This window comes from Mya arenaria, chromosome 14 (genome assembly GCF_026914265.1).
Source record: "Mya arenaria isolate MELC-2E11 chromosome 14, ASM2691426v1".
Lineage (NCBI taxonomy): Eukaryota > Metazoa > Mollusca > Bivalvia > Myida > Myidae > Mya > Mya arenaria.
In genome coordinates, this window is record NC_069135.1 from 45,259,338 (window position 1) to 45,278,090 (window position 18,753).

Consider the following 18,753-nt stretch of genomic DNA (forward strand, 5'->3'; position numbering starts at 1 on the left):
TTTTTTTATTAAGATTATTAATAATTTATGTGTTTTTCTAATCACGTAATAATGTCACAAAATAATATCGATAAAGAAGTGTCAGCGCATCAAAATGATGTCCGGCACATTTTATAGCTCAAGTGAAACTTTAATCTGATCACATTCACAAACATTAATCATTCTTAGGAAGGTTTAGGGCTGATTACGTGTGAAGATAGCGTCCGAGTGAGGACAATCTGCCAATAATGGCCGGAAAATTGAAATAGTTCAAGAGTAAAAAGTACGCATAACTTAAACATAGAAAATGTAAACAGCCCTTTGAAACAATTACCTACGAGGTGTGTCCAAAACGTGTGTGTATACGATGTATGTTAGTGTTCAAGTGGCCCACTCTAGTTTCTGTAGATCGTCAAAACTGAACTCTAAATTGGTGCATTCCTCACAATCGATCTACGTAAAATTAATGCACAGAAAATTTGAGAAATCCTTCATTGTCATTGGCCAACACAAAAATACAAACACCAAATAACATTACCATAGTACCGTTCTCTACACTTGTTTCTTTATTGTACAAGCCAAATTCACTGACGATTAGGCTGAGAACTAGTAATATTGCATGTTTATGTATTCATTTGTGGGAGTTCGCGGCGGAGCTTATATTGGTTTTGGCGTTGAAATAATCATGAAATAAGATTGGCGTGGGTTTTAATACTTCAAGATTTGCCTTCAAATGTTTAGAAAGCAGAAATATATCACTCATGTCCTAAAATAGCAATCAAAATACATGGCCTCAATCCAAATAGAAATATTGTATCGTCATGGAAACTTCGTGGGCAAGCTGAGTTAGCAAAATGTATGTAATGCGGCGTAAAGTTAGCTACCTAGCGGCGTGAAGTTAGCAGCCTAGCGGCGTGAAGTTAGCGGCCTAGCGGCGTGAAGTTAGCTGCCTAGCGGCCTAGCGGCGTGAAGTTAGCGGCCTAGCGGCGTGAAGTTAGCTGCCTAGCGGCCTAATTTTTTCTCACTGAAATCCTTTCAGCTTATACCGATCTTGCTATGTATTTTTCTGATACCATCTCATTGATAGATAAAGCACCTTTAAGCTCCACGTAAGCTCCTAGACTCGCTCCCATTGACAGTCAGATAAAAACCCAGCCCGTGTCTCGTTTGTCATGGAACATTGGACGGGATTCAAGAAGAGGCACCTCTTGATGGCAAGAATCAAATTGGCGTGTGGTACTGATGACAGTGATACATTGAAAGATTTCCTAGAACTCAAATAAATTTCCTCTTTTCTCAAACAGACTGTAGACTGGAGATGCTGTCGGCAACTTGCTAACTGTATTCGCCAATTTTGATGGAGGAGTGGTTTAATTTGGTGAGCTATTTTTAGCATGTTTCTGTCGTTAATACAAATAAATACGAGTTACGTTTTTCATCGCATTGCTCCGAAATGAAAAGCCGTACTGCCATGTTTCATAGATATTGAAGTTCCGTCGTCGTGAACTTACACCGGGTGCATCCGACCGTGCTAAAGGCCTCGTGCATATACGACGACCGTGCTAAAGGCCTCGTGCACATTCGACCCTGGTAAAATACCAGTCAACATCCGACCGTGCTAAAGGCCTCGTGCACATACGACCCTGGTGAAATACCAGTCAACATCCGACCGTGCTAAAGGCCTCGTGTACATACGACCCTGGTGAAATACCAGTCAACATCCGACCGTGCTAAAGGCCTCGTGCACATACGACCCTGGTGAAATACCAGTCAACATCCGACCGTGCTAAAGGCCTCGTGCACATACGACCCTGGTGAAATACCAGTCAACATCCGACCGTGCTAAAGGCCTCGTGCACATACGACCCTGGTGAAATACCAGTCAACATCCGACCGTGCTAAAGGCCTCGTGCACGTACGACCCTGATGAAATACCAGTCAACATCCGACCGTGCTAAAGGCCTCGTGCACGTACGACCCTGATGAAATACCAGTCAACATCCGACCGTGCTGAAGGCCTCGTGTACATACGACCCTGGTGAAATACCAGTCAACATCCGACCGTGCTAAAGGCCTCGTGCACATACGACCCTGATGAAATACCAGTCAACATCCGACCGTGCTAAAGGCCTCGTGCACGTACGACCCTGATGAAATACCAGTCAACATCCGACCGTGCTAAAGGCCTCGTGTACGTACGACCCTGGTGAAATACCAGTCAACATCCGACCGTGCTAAAGGCCTCGTGCACGTACGACCCTGGTGAAATACCAGTCAACATCCGACCGTGCTAGAGGCCTCGTGCACGTACGACCCTGGTGAAATACCAGTCAACATCCGACCGTGCTGAAGGCCTCGTGCACGTACGACCCTGGTGAAATACCAGTCAACATCCGACCGTGCCAAAGGCCTCGTGCACGTACGACCCTGGTGAAATACCAGTCAACATCCGACCGTGCTGAAGGCCTCGTGTACGTACGACCCTGGTGAAATACCAGTCAACATCCGACCGTGCTAAAGGCCTCGTGCACGTACGACCCTGGTAAAATACCAGTCAACATCCGACCGTGCTAAAGGCCTCGTGCACGTACGACCCTGGTGAAATACCAGTCAACATCCGACCGTGCCAAAGGCCTCGTGCACGTACGACCCTGGTGAAATACCAGTCAACATCCGACCGTGCTGAAGGCCTCGTGTACGTACGACCCTGGTGAAATACCAGTCAACATCCGACCGTGCTAAAGGCCTCGTGCACGTACGACCCTGGTAAAATACCAGTCAACATCCGACCGTGCTAGAGGCCTCGTGCACGTACGACCCTGGTGAAATACCAGTCAACATCCGACCGTGCTGAAGGCCTCGTGCACGTACGACCCTGGTGAAATACCAGTCAACATCCGACCGTGCTGAAGGCCTCGTGCACGTACGACCCTGGTGAAATACCAGTCAACATCCGACCGTGCTAAAGGCCTCGTGCACGTACGACCCTGGTGAAATACCAGTCAACATCCGACCGTGCTGAAGGCCTCGTGTACGTACGACCCTGGTGAAATACCAGTCAACATCCGACCGTGCTAAAGGCCTCGTGCACATACGACCCTGGTGAAATACCAGTCAGCATACGACCCTGGTGAAATACCAGTCGACATCCGACCGTGCTAAAGGCCTCTTGCACATACGACCCTGGTGAAATACCAGTCAGCATACGACCCTGGTAAAATACAAGTCCACATACGACCGTGCTTAAGGCCTCGTGCACATACGACCCTGGTGAAATACCAGTCAACATCCGACCGTGCTAGAGGCCTCGTACAAATACGACCCTGGTGAAATACCAGTCAACATCCGTCCGTGCTAGAGGCCTGTTGCATATACAACTCTGATTAAATACGAGTCAGCACCAGACCATGTTTAAGGCCTGTTGCACATACGACTATGGTGAAATACCAGTCAACATCCGACCGTGCTGAAGGCCTGTTGCACATACTACTATGGTGAAATACCAGTCAACATCCGACCGTGCTGAAGGCCTGTTGCACATACGACTCTGGTGAAATACCAGTCAGCATCCGACCGTGCTGAAGGCCTGTTGCACATACGACTCTGGTGAAATACCAGTCAACATCCGACCGTGCTGAAGGCCTGTTGCACATACGACTCTGGTGAAATACCAGTTAGCATCCGACCGTGCTAGAGGCCTGTTGCACATCGACTCTGGTGAAATACCAGTCAGCACCAGGCCATGCTTAAGGCCTGGTGAAATATCAGTCCGTATCATCACCATTTATGTCATACAACTCTCACTTGGTCCTGTTTTCATCATTAAGAATCCATCAGAGGACTGTAATTCTGAAACGAATTGCCACATTCATTATGTTATTGTCATCATCCGTTTCAGCTCGTAATACACAGACGGATATTAAGCAATGCTGTCTTAGTAAATACAGACTATAAAATGATATATCTGGAGAAGCACATAGTAAAATTAGATTTAACAATGACACGTGGACAAAAGCGACAATGCCAATCTCTAAAATCTCTTATACAAGCGAGAGTGTTTCATTTGAAAAAATGAGAATCCACAAGGCAGCATAATTACAGAAAACAGTCTTGAGTGACTAACAAACTACATATATATTAGTCACTTACTTAAATGTGACAAACATTTTACCATATGTGAAGCTCGAACACCAACATGCATCTGACCATCATGACATGTTCTGTACAGTATATGTGAAACCCTTAACACAAACGTCAATATGGCATACAAGTAGATTGCATGAAAACGCTTGAACAAACATTTATAGACAGTGTGTTGAACGCAATAATAAATGTGACCTGCCTGTATAATGTATAATATATTATGTGAACCGCATGTACTCAAACATAAATGTGACTTTATACATTTAGAATAATTTTTATGTGTCACACTTGAACACAATCAAAACTATGACCTTGATGTAGACTGTGGACACTTGGACACAAAACTGCGTGTTACCCATCATGTGACCTACACACCAGTTTGACCTACCGGGAATTTTTTGGAATTATTTTTACCGCCTGTGCCTTGCAAATTGAGAAAAAAATCGACTTTGGGAAAAATACAAAATCAGGCCAAAACAGCTAATACATGTATAATGGCAAATATACATGTTTTAACTGTTTTATGCATACATTATGCTGTGAAAGACTAAGTCTTGTCAAGATTTTGTTCATATTTCAAGAAATTCATTGCTTGTTTATTCATTTCCGTAATCTGCATTTATCAAATTGGGAAAAAAATATGCAATTTGGGAAAAATGGACAGTTTTTCGTAAGGGGAAACAACCTTTAGAAGACAGTAAATTGCACCAAAAAATCACTGCCTACATGAAGACATAAGACAATCATGCAAACATGAACATACATGTGACCTACAGGTGGACACGAGGCAAACATGAACATGAATGTGACATACATGTGGACATGCGGCAAACATGAACATAAAGGTGGCGTACAGGTGGACATGAGGCAAACATGAACATGAATGTGACCTACATGTGGACATGAGGCAAACATGAACATGAATGTGACCTACAGGTGGACATGAGGCAAACATGAACATGAATGTGACCTACAGGTGGACATGAGGCAAACATGAACATGAATGTGACCTACAGGTGGACATGAGGCAAACATGAACATGAATGTGACCTACATGTGGACATGAGGCAAACATGAACATGAATGTGACCTACAGGTGGACATGAGGCAAACATGAACATAAAGGTGACCTACAGGTGGACAAAAGGCAAACATGAACATGAATGTGACCTACAGGTGGACAAAAGGCAAACATGAACATAAAGGTGACCTACAAGTGGACAAAAGGCAAACATGAACATAAAGGAGACGTACATGTGGACATAAGGCAAACATGAACATAAAGGTGACCTACAGGTGGACAAAAGGCAAACATGAAAATAAAGGTGACGTACATGTGGACATGAAGCAAACATGAACATAAAGGTGATCTACAGGTGGACACAAAAGGCAAGCATGAACATGAATGTGACTTACAGGTGGACATGAGGCAAACATGAACATAATGGTGACCTACAGGTGGACAAAAGGCAATCATGAACATAAAAGTGACTTACAGGTGGACATGAGGCAAACATGAACATAAAGGTGACCTACAGGTGGACAAAAGGCAATCATGAACATAAAGGTGATCTACAGGTGGACAAAAGGCAAACATGAACATGAATGTGACCTACAGGTGGACATGAGGCAAACATGAACATAATTGTGACCTACAGGTGGACAAAAGGCAAACATGAACATGAATGTGACCTACAGGTGGACAAAAGGCGAACATGAATGTGACCTACAGGTGGACATGAGGCAAACATAAACATAAATGTGACCTACAGGTGGACATGAGGCAAACATAAACATAAATGTGACCTACAGGTGGAAATAGGCAAACATGAACATAAATGTGACCTACAGGTGGACAAAGCAGTCTAGCATAATGAATGATCTGTTTAATAAAGGTCAGACAGAGAATATGTTAAAGCTTAATAAAAGCAATCATGTCAGTGTATAATAATTCCACAATGCTTGGCCAGTTTTTGTTCAGCAAAGTAGAAGTAGATGCGATTATCAGAACAATTACATGATAATTAGTAATGATCAGCAACAGTGCTCTGTAATACCCATTATTTGACATCGTACAGTGGTTTTATACGGTTGCGAAGTAGGATACTTTCAATACAGTGTAGTACTGAAAAAGAATGTAGCGTTCAATGATACTTAAAAAGTAGGTTACTTTTAATAATTCTAAGGACGTAGGATTCTTTGAAAAGTACTGAGAGGGGATTTTGCCAGAAGCACTCAGCCAATAGATCTGATCTGTGGACCAGTTGTTTGAAAATAAATATTTGATGACTCTTCATCCACCAGAATCTCCGAGATTTCTTTTTAATGGATTGATCAATACACAATAAAACATTTGCTATACGTATAAATAAAGTTAAAAGTGTCTAGAGCATGTGGAGCCGTGCTCATTCATTTAACACATTTAAACAATATCGATTACATCTTTATTAATATTTCTTCAAGCAGCGACACGTTTATTTATGACATTTCGATTTGAAAAATATGAAGACAGTATTTATAATTACATTTATCCGTACTCTTATATAGTTTTATGGATGCAAGAACAACTGAAAAAAATGGTTACATATGGGTTTTATTATTTTACGAAAAAACAACAACATTTTAACGTAATAGTAAATTGTAATATAATGGCATTTTCCCCTCTTTTCATTATCTCTATGTTAATAGCTTGTATTTTAATTAATACGCATATATGTATATATATGAAACACACAGAATTGTTTTCAAGTGTAATAGAATGTGTTCAGGTCTATTCTTCTAATGAAATGCAAGTATAGCTTATGGTTAAAGGTTCATTCATCGAGAAAGCCGCGTTCAGCTTGTGCGAAATATGTCCCCAGTGGGCATGGCTAGAGGTTTTCATTGATTAATTCTGGTTAATGCATTGTAAAATTCCCTTTTTCTAATGGCTTGTTCATTTTACTCTAACCAAATCTTGTCTGCTGGAGTTCTGACGCCATGAAAGTTTACTATGTAAAATTGCGTTTAGAGAACAATTACAATGCAGGAAAACGGTAAGTATAACACATATTTCTTTTTCATAACAGAACTTACGGCACAGGAGTGATACAAGCCCATGCAATATTGTTCACGTATAACAAGTGTAATAACGATCTAAATCAGCAAACCGCATCATCTACAACATATTCATAAGCGCTTTAGAAAAACGTAAAAAAAAACAGTTTATTTACCAGGGCATCAGAGCCTTTCAAAAGAAATTACTGTAGGCGACACCAAACTCGGCTTCATGATGAAACGAATGGGGAAGAATACTGGACTGGCTCTTCTCACAGCACCAGAAAATACCTCGTCCAGAAAGGGAATGACAACAATGTTGTTGCGAACCAGATTATACAAATCTCTACGAGAACGTTACATCTATTTACAGCTATAGCCACAAAAATCCAAATCAACACAAGTAAATATTCAAAATACTACCCCGTCTACTTCCATGTAAAATGCCCAGTCGAGGCAGTTAACCAGCAATGCTCAAGTTCATGCAGTCACTGATTGCACCTCAACTTGCTCAGTCGAGGCAGTTAACCAGCAATGCTCAAGTTCATGCAGTCACTGATTGCACCTCAACTTGCTCAGTCGAGGCAGCTAACCAGCAATGCTCAAGTTCATGCAGTCACTGATTGCACCTCAACTTGCCCAGTCGAGGCAGCTAACCAGCAATGCTCAAGTTCATGCAGTCACTAATTGCACCTCAACTTGCCCAGTCGAGGCAGGTAACCAGCAATGCTCAAGTTCATGCAGTCACTGATTGCACCTCAACTCTCACTGTTCCTGCTGGAGTTGACATCATTTATGGTGCTCCAACTCACGGAGGTAATATCCTTGTGCCCATCAATCAAAATGACAAAAAAATCCATGTGGTAATCCACCAGCTAGAAAGCGAATTTCTATTGAAAGCGACAGTGAAACTTGCTAACGATATTTTCAAATTTCAACCGCCATATAACATGTCCACACTCGCTTGATTATCTGATGACGTCACGCAGTTATTCAACTGATATTATTATTGGTTTGGTGGAATTAAATGGACTGAAATATGTACTTCTTTAGTTTTCAAGTAAATCCTATGAAAAAAGGTTGATGAATGAGACATGATGTATGTTTGTTGTTTTTTTGTCATTTTAAATAAAATTATTTTATATGGGACTTTTTTCTTTCCTGTTGATGAAACAGCCAAACAACACCTAATCTTAATTATTCGCACTAGATCACGAGAATGTGTAGCTTTGACCGAGATTTCGACCGTATATGAGTTATGTTATGAGTTACTCGACAAAGCCTCGTTTTTATCGTTGTATAGTGAACTCAATTAACAAAACAGATAGAAAAAAACTCAAGTGAGATCCCGTATATTGTACATATATTCGTATATTAACAAGGCCAAATGTAGCGTAGATCGCCCTATTGTTTGACTGATTGTCTGTGCCTCAATTTTTCCCATAATATAGGATTTGTGTGCTTAACAACGAAGTTAAAACAGCTGATTCAAAGTCGATCTTGTTATTAGATATGCAACGCTGCTTTGACATAACTTCCTAGGAATAAAATACAAATAAACAGTAAATTGTGCCACAACATGTTGAATAAACTTCAAGCATATTTTTATACTAAGAATAAAACTAGTGATGGCGAGGTGATCGGATACAATCGAATAGTTTTCAATGAGCGCCCCAAATCGGCGATAATCGATTTTATTTGTTTCATGTTTAAAAGTATATCTTTTGTTTTCATCTATACGTTGACTCCCATATTGGAACGGTAACCAGTAGGCGGAGCTTAATTGTTCAAACACATAATATACACATGTAAAATGTCATTTCTTTTGTCTTTACATATTATATCAAACTATATCAGTGCTATGAATGTGGAAATAAAATGCTTTTTTTGTGTGTGCGTGTGTTGTTGTTTTTTTAACTCGTTTAACAATTTTGAAAATTGTATTGACATAGGAATTAGTGCAATAGACTTAAATGGGTTTTTTTATACCAATTTTTACAACGAAAATACACTTCGTTTATAACCGATTCGATGATTGATTATAGTTGTCAATTAAGATTCGATGATCGATTGTAAAATTTGTCCGACTACCTAAACCTACAACAATATAAAAGAATGAAGTTGAGTGATGTCTTGTCCTCGCCTCCCTCTTCTGTATTGGAGCCTGCTAGACAAGGCCAAGGCAAGCAAGCTGTCGCTCATAGATGCTGACAAACTTTTCCTGAGAAGTCAGCGCTTATTGAGTTCCCATCTGTTACAGTACGTCGATTAACTGTAGAGGAATAACTACTGGTAATTTGTTAACTAACAGCAAGTAGATAATATGTGGTCGTGTGATGTAGAAAATATATGCAGACTTGAAAACTAAATCGGATATAATAAGCTTAAAGGTACGTTATAGATTATGTTTGCTAAAAGATGCATGTAAAAAAATGTAATTTGATTTTCTAGAAATTGTAAGTCGTTATGTTTCTCAAATTGCGTTTTGCTAATAATTACAGAGCAATGAAATTGATACTCGCATTTAACATGAACCATGCATTAAAGTAGATACACGCATTTAACATGAACCATGTGTGGAGGTAGATACACGCATTTTACATGCACCAAGCGTGAAAGTAGATGCACGCATTTACCATGAACCATGCGTAGGAGTAGATACATGCATTTTACATGAACCAAGCGTGGAGGTAGATACACGCATTAAGCATGAACCAAACGTGGATTTTGTGTGTAATGTTTGAAACACATAACGTCAGTTATAAACGTTTGGAAGATGTAAATCAATTTATTCCTAGTTTATCTCTAAACGAGAACAGTGTAAAACCGACCTAGAAGCCAGTGATATTAAACTATGTATTGTAGCAACTACTCATTTGTTCCTATTAACTAGGTTTAATACTCGATTTGACATTGTCAATATTCCCTAGGTTAAACTCTGGAGTTGAGACATTTTCATTATGCACTTGGTTTTATACTGGAGTTCGGACATTGCCACTATTCCCTAGGTTTTATACTGGAGTTGAGACATTGTCACTATTGACTAGGTTTAATACTGGAGTTGGGCCATTGCCACTATTCCCTAGGTTTAATACTGGAGTTGAGACATTGTCACTATTGACTAGGTTTTATACTGGAGTTGGGCCATTGCCACTATTCCCTAGGTTTAATACTGGAGTTGAGACATTGTCACTATTGACTAGGTTTTATACTGGAGTTGGGCCATTGCCACTATTCCCTAGGTTTAATACTGGAGTTGAGACATTGTCACTATTGACTAGGTTTTATACTGGAGTTGGGCCATTGCCACTATTCCCTAGGTTTAATACTGGAGTTGAGACATTGTCACTATTGACTAGGTTTTATACTGGAGTTGGGTCATTGCCACTATTCCCTAGGTTTAATACTGGAGTTGAGACATTGTCACTATTCCCTAGGTTTTATACTGGAGTTGAGACATTGTCACTATTCCCTAGGTTTAATACTGGAGTTGAGACATTGCCACTATTCCCTAGGTTTTATACTGGAGTTGAGACATTGTCACTATTCCCTAGGTTTAATACTGGAGTTAAGACATTGTCACTATTCCCTAGGTTTTATACTGGAGTTGGGTCATAGCCACTATTCCCTAGGTTTTATACTGGAGTTGGGTCATTGCCACTATTCCCTAGGTTTAATACTGGAGTTGGGCCATTGCCACTATTCCCTAGGTTTTATACTGGAGTTGGGTCATTGCCACTATTCCCTAGGTTTAATACTGGAGTTGGGCCATTGCCACTATTCCCTAGGTTTTATACTGGAGTTGAGACATTGTCACTATTCCCTAGGTTTAATACTGGAGTTAAGACATTGTCACTGTTCTGTTCCCTACGTTATATACTGGAGTTGGGTCATTGCCACTATTCCCTAGGTTTGATACTGGGGTTGAGACATTGTCACTATTCCCTAGGTTTGATACTGGAGTTGAGACATTGTCACTATTCCCTAGGTTTTATACTGGAGTTGAGACATTGTCACTATTCCCTAGGTTTAATACTGGAGTTAAGACATTGTCACTGTTCTGTTCCCTACGTTATATACTGGAGTTGGGTCATTGCCACTATTCCCTAGGTTTGATACTGGGGTTGGGTCATTGCCACTATTCACTAGGTTTGATACTGGAGTTGAGACATTGTCACTATTCCCTAGGTTTTATACTGGAGTTGAGGCATTGTCACTATTCCCTAAGTTTAATAAGTCACTATTCAACAAGTTCAATGCGCCAATATTCATTAGGTTTAATACGTCACTATTCACTAGGTTCAATACGTCACTATTCACTAGGTTCAATACGTCACTATTCACTAGGTTCAATACGTCACTATTCACTAGGTTCAATACGTCTCTATTCACTAGGTTCAATACGTCTCTATTCACTTTGTTCAATACATCTCTATTCACTAGGTTCAATACGTCACTATTCACTACGTTCAATACGTCACTTTTCACTAGGTTCAATACGTCACTATTCACTAGGTTCAATAAATCTCTATTCACAAGGTTTCCTACTTCGCTATTTACTATGTTTAATACGTCACTATTTACTACGTTCAATACGTCACTATTCACTAGGTTCAATAAATCTCTATCACTATTCACTAGGTTCAATAAGTCACTATTTACTAGGTTCAATACGTCACTATTCACTAGGTTCAATACGTCACTATTCACTAGGTTCAATACGTCTCTATTCACTAGGTTCAATACGTCACTATTCACTAGGTTCAATACGTCACTATTCACTAGGTTCAATACGTCACTATTCACTAGATTCAATACGTCTCTATTCACTATATTCAATACGTCTCTATTCACTATGTTCAATACGTCTCTATTCACTATGTTCAATACGTCACTATTCACTAGGTTCAATACGTCACTATTCACTACGTTCAATACGTCACTATTCACTAGGTTCAATACGTCACTATTCACTAGGTTCAATAAATCTCTATTCACAAGGTTTCATACTTCGCTATTTACTATGTTTAATACGTCACTATTCACTAGGTTCAATACGTCACTATTCACAAGGTTCAATAAATCTCTATCACTATTCACTAGGTTCAATACGTCACTATTCACTAGGTTCAATACGTCACTATTCACTAGGTTCAATACGTCACTATTCACTAGGTTCAATACGTCTCTATTCACTATGTTCAATACGTCTCTATTCACTAGGTTCAATACGTCTCTATTCACTATGTTCAATACGTCTCTATTCACTAGGTTCAATACGTCACTATTCACTAGATTCAATACGTCACTATTTACTAGGTTTCATACGTCACAATTCACTAGGTTCAATACGTCTCTATTCACTATGTTCAATACGTCACTATTCACTATGTTCAATACGTCACTATTCACTAGGTTCAATACGTCACTATTCACTAGGTTCAATACGTCACTATTCACTAGGTTCAATACGTCACTATTCACTAGGTTCAATACGTCACTATTCACTAAGTTTCATATGTAACAATTCACTAGGTTTAATATGTCACTATCCACTATGTTCAATACGTCTCTATTCACTATGTTCAAAACAGCACTATTCACTATGTTCAATACGTCACTATTCACTAGGTTCAATACGTCATTATTCACTAGGTTCAATACGTCACTATTCACTAGGTTCAATACGTCTCTATTCACAAGGTTTCATACTTCACTATTTACTATGTTTAATACGTCACTATTCACTAGGTTCAATACGTCACTATTTACTATGTTTAATACGTCACTATTCACAAGGTTTCATACTTCACTTTTAACTATGTTCAATACGTCTCTATCCACTTAATTTCAAACGTCACTATCCACTAGGTTTAATACGTCACTATTCACTAAGTTTTATACTCCACTATTCACTTGGTTCAATACGTCACTATTTACTATGTTTAATACGTCACTATTCACAAGGTTTCATACTTCACTATTCACTATGTTCAATACGTCTCTATTCACTTAATTTCACACGTATCTATCCACTAGGTTTAATACGTCACTATTCACTAAGTTTTATACTCCACTATTCACTTGGTTCAATACGTCACTATTCACTAGGTTCAATACGTCACTATTCACTAGGTTCAATACGTCACTATTCACTAGGTTCAATACGTCTCTATTCACTAGGTTCAATACGTATCTATTCACTAGGTTCAATACGTCACTATTCACTAGGTTCAATACGTCACTATTCACTAGGTTCAATACGTCTCTATTCACTATGTTCAATACGTCTCTATTCACTATGTTCAATACGTCACTATTCACTAGGTTCAATACGTCACTATTCACTACGTTCAATACGTCACTATTCACTAGGTTCAATACGTCACTATTCACTAGGTTCAATAAATCTCTATTCACAAGGTTTCATACTTCGCTATTTACTATGTTTAATACGTCACTATTCACTAGGTTCAATACGTCACTATTCACTAGGTTCAATAAATCTCTATCACTATTCACTAGGTTCAATACGTCACTATTTACTAGGTTCAATACGTCACTATTCATTAGGTTCAATACGTCACTATTCACTAGGTTCAATACGTCTCTCTTCACTATGTTCAATACGTCTCTATTCACTAGGTTCAATACGTCTCTATTCACTATGTTCAATACGTCACTATTCACTAGGTTCAATACGTCACTTTTCACTAGATTCAATACGTCACTATTTACTAGGTTTCATACGTCACTATTCACTAGGTTCAATATGTCTCTATTCACTATGTTCAATACGTCACTATTCACTATGTTCAATACGTCACTATTCACTAGGTTCAATACGTTACTTTTCACTAGATTCAATACGTCACTTTTCACTAGGTTCAATACGTCACTATTCACTAAGTTTCATATGTAACAATTGACTAGGTTTAATATGTCACTATCCACTATGTTCAATACGTCTCTATTCACTATGTTCAAAACAGCATTATTCACTATGTTCAATACGTCACTATTCACTAGGTTCAATACGTCATTATTCACAAGGTTCAATACGTCACTATTCACTAGGTTCAATACGTCTCTATTCACAAGGTTTCATACTTCACTATTTACTATGTTTAATACGTCACTATTCACTAGGTTCAATACGTCACTATTTACTATGTTTAACACGTCACTATTCACTAGGTTCAATACGTCACTATTCACTATGTTCAATACGTCTCTATTCACTTAATTTCAAACGTCACTATCCACTAGGTTTAATACGTCACTATTCACTAAGTTTTATACTCCACTATTCACTTGGTTCAATACGTCACTATTTACTATGTTTAATACGTCACTATTCACTAGGTTCAATACGTCACTTTTCACTAGGTTCAATACGTCTCTATTCACAAGGTTTCATACTTCACTATTTACTATGTTTAATACGTCACTATTCACTAGGTTCAATACGTCACTATTTACTATGTTTAATACGTCACTATTCACTAGGTTCAATACGTCACTATTCACTAGGTTCAATACGTCTCTATTCACTTAATTTCAAACGTCACTATCCACTAGGTTTAATACGTCACTATTCACTAAGTTTTATACTCCACTATTCACTTGGTTCAATACGTCACTATTTACTATGTTTAATACGTCACTATTCACAAGGTTTCATACTTCACTATTCACTATGTTCAATACGTCTCTATTCACTTAATTTCAAACGTAACTATCCACTAGGTTTAATACGTCACTATTCACTAAGTTTTATACTCCACTATTCACTTGGTTCAATACGTCACTATTTACTAGGTTTAATACGTCACTATCCACTAGGTTTAATTCGTCATTATTCACTTAGTCGAATATGTCACTACTCATTAGTCTTATACGTCACTATTCACTAAGTTTCATACGTCACTATCCACTAGGTTTGATACGTCAATATTCACTAGGTTCAATATGTCATTATTCACTAAATTTTATACTTCACTATTCACTAGGTTCAATACGTTACTATTTACTAGGTTGAATACGTCTCTTTTCACTAGGTTTAATACGTCACTATTCACTAGGTTCACTACGTCTCTATTCACTAGGTTCAATACGTTTCTATTCACTATGTTCAATACGTCTCTATTCACTAGGTTCAATACGTCACTATTCACTATGTTCAATACGTCTCCATTAACTAGGTTCAATACGTCACTATTCACTAGGTTCAATACGTCACTATTCACTAGGTTCAATACGTATCTATTCACTAGGTTCAATACGTCACTATTCACTAGGTTCAATACGTCACTATTCACTAGGTTCAATACGTCTCTATTCACTATGTTCAATACGTCTCTATTCACTATGTTCAATACGTCACTATTCACTAGGTTCAATACGTCACTATTCACTACGTTCAATACGTCACTATTCACTAGGTTCAATACGTCACTATTCACTAGGTTCAATAAATCTCTATTCACAAGGTTTCATACTTCGCTATTTACTATGTTTAATACGTCACTATTCACTAGGTTCAATACGTCACTATTCACTAGGTTCAATACGTCACTATTCACTAGGTTCAATACGTCACTATTCACTAGGTTCAATACGTCACTATTCACTAGGTTCAATACGTCTCTATTCACTATGTTCAATACGTCTCTATTCACTAGGTTCAATACGTCTCTATTCACTATGTTCAATACGTCACTATTCACTAGGTTCAATACGTCACTTTTCACTAGATTCAATACGTCACTATTTACTAGGTTTCATACGTCACAATTCACTAGGTTCAATATGTCTCTATTCACTATGTTCAATACGTCACTATTCACTATGTTCAATACGTCACTATTCACTAGGTTCAATACGTCACTTTTCACTAGGTTCAATACGTCACTTTTCACTAGGTTCAATACGTCGCTATTCACTAGGTTCAATACGTCACTTTTCACTAGGTTCAATACGTCACTATTCACTAAGTTTCATATGTAACAATTCACTAGGTTTAATATGTCACTATCCACTATGTTCTATACGTCTCTATTCACTATGTTCAAAACAGCATTATTCACTATGTTCAATACGTCACTTTTCACTAGTTTCAATATGTCATTATTCACTAGGTTCAATACGTCACTATTCACTAGGTTCAATACGTCTCTATTCACTAGGTTTAATACTTCACTATTTACTATGTTTAATACGTCACTATTCACTAGGTTCAATACGTCACTATTTACTATGTTTAATACGTCACTATTCACTAGGTTCAATACGTCACTATTCACTATGTTCAATACGTCTCTATTCACTTAATTTCAAACGTCACTATCCACTAGGTTTAATACGCCACTATTCACTAAGTTTTATACTCCACTATTCACTTGGTTCAATACGTCACTATTTACTATGTTTAATACGTCACTATTCACAAGGTTTCATACTTCACTATTCACTATGTTCAATACGTCTCTATTCACTTAATTTCAAACGTAACTATCCACTAGGTTTAATACGTCACTACTCACTAAGTTTTATACTCCACTATTCACTATGTTCAATACGTCACTATTTACTAGGTTTAATACGTCACTATCCACTAGGTTTAATTCGTCATTATTCACTTAGTCGAATATGTCACTACTCATTAGTCTTATACGTCACTATTCACTAAGTTTCATACGTCACTATCCACTAGGTTTGATACGTCAATATTCACTAGGTTCAATATGTCATTATTCACTAAATGTTATACTTCACTATTCACTAGGTTCAATACGTTACTATTTACTAGGTTGAATACGTCTCTTTTCACTAGGTTTAATACGTCACTATTCACTAGGTTCACTACGTCTCTATTCACTAGGTTCAATACGTTTCTATTCACTATGTTCAATACGTCTCTATTCACTAGGTTCAATATGTCACTATTCACTATGTTCAATACGTCTCTATTAACTAGGTTCAATACGTCTCTATTCACTAGGTTCAATACGTCTCTATTCACTACGTTCAATACGTCACTATTCACTAGGTTCAATACGTCACTATTAACTCCGTTCAATACGTCACTATTCACTAGGTTCAATACGTCTCTATTCACAAGGTTTCATACTTCACTATTTACTATGTTTTATACGTCACTATTCACTAGGTTCAATACGTCACTATTCACTAGGTTCAATACGTCACTTTTCACTAGGTTTCATACTTCACTATTTACTATGTTTAATACGTCACTATTCACTAGGTTCAATACGTCACTATTCAATAGGTTCAATACGTCACTTTTCACTAGGTTCAATACGTCTCTAGTCACAAGGTTTCATACTTTACTATTTACTATGTTTAATACGTCACTATTCACTAGGTTCAATACGTCACTATTCACTAGGTTCAATACGTCACTTTTCACTAGGTTAAATAAATCTCTATTCACAAGGTTTCATACTTCACTATTTACTATGTTTAATACGTCACTATTCACTAGGTTCAATATGTCACTATTCACTATGTTCAATACGTCACTATTCACTAGGTTCAATACGTCACTATTTGCTAGGTTTCATACGTCACAATTCACTAGGTTCAATACGTCTCTATTTACTATGTTCAATACGTCACTATTCACTATGTTCAATATGTTACTATTCACTAGGTTCAATACGTCACTATTCACTAGGTTCAATACGTCACTATTCACTAGGTTCAATACGTCACTATTCACAAGGTTTCATAAGTAACAATTCACTAGGTTTAATATGTCACTATTCATTATGTTCAATACGTCACTATTCACTAGGTTCAATACGTCACTATTCACTAGGTTCAATACGTCACTATTCACTAGGTTCAATACGTCACTTTTCACTAGGTTCAATACGTCACTATTCACTAGGTTCAATACGTCTGTATTCACAAGATTTCATACTTCACTATTTACTATGTTTCATACGTCACTATTCACTAGGTTTAATACGTCACTATTTACTATGTTTAATACGTCACTATTCACAAGTTTTCATACTTCACTATTCACTATGTTCTATACGTCTCTATTCACTTAATTTCAAACGTCACTATCCACTAGGTTTAATACGTCACTATTCACTAAGTTTTATACTCCACTATTCACTTGCTTCAATACGTCACTATTTACTAGGTTTAATACGTCACTATCCACTATGTTTCATTCGTCACTTTTCATTAGGTTTTATACGTCACTTTTTACTAGGTTTCATACGTCACTATCCACTATGTTTCATTCGTCACTTTTCATTAGGTTTTATACGTCACTTTTTACCTGGTTTCATACGTCACTATCCACTTGGTTTCATACGTCACTTTTCATTAGGTTTTATACGTCACTATTTACTAGGTTTCATACGTCACTATCCACTAGGTTTCATATGTCACTTTTCATTAGGTTTTATACGTCACTATTTACTAGGTTTAATACGTCACTATTTACTAGGTTTATTACGTCACTATTTACTAGGTTTAAAACGTCACAATCCACTCTGCCATTGTGTGTATACCACGTGATAAATTACGTCATATTTGCTACTTCGGAAGGCT

The 18,753-nt window shown here is 37.9% G+C and overlaps 1 protein-coding gene across 2 annotated transcripts in view; it reads left to right on the plus strand.

Annotated features, from left to right (window-relative positions):
- Positions 1-18,753, plus strand: part of LOC128217974 (major facilitator superfamily domain-containing protein 4A-like) — a 74,322-nt gene that overhangs the window by 9,169 nt on the left and 46,400 nt on the right. Inside the window, exon 1 of one of the 2 annotated variants that reach the window (XM_052925458.1) lies at positions 9,419-9,548. The exons of the other annotated variant lie outside the window; for it this stretch is intronic. The gene's annotated coding sequence lies outside the window, so the exon portion shown is untranslated. Of the gene's footprint in view, positions 1-9,418; positions 9,549-18,753 lie in introns of those variants that run through there. 2 annotated transcript variants of the gene reach the window in all.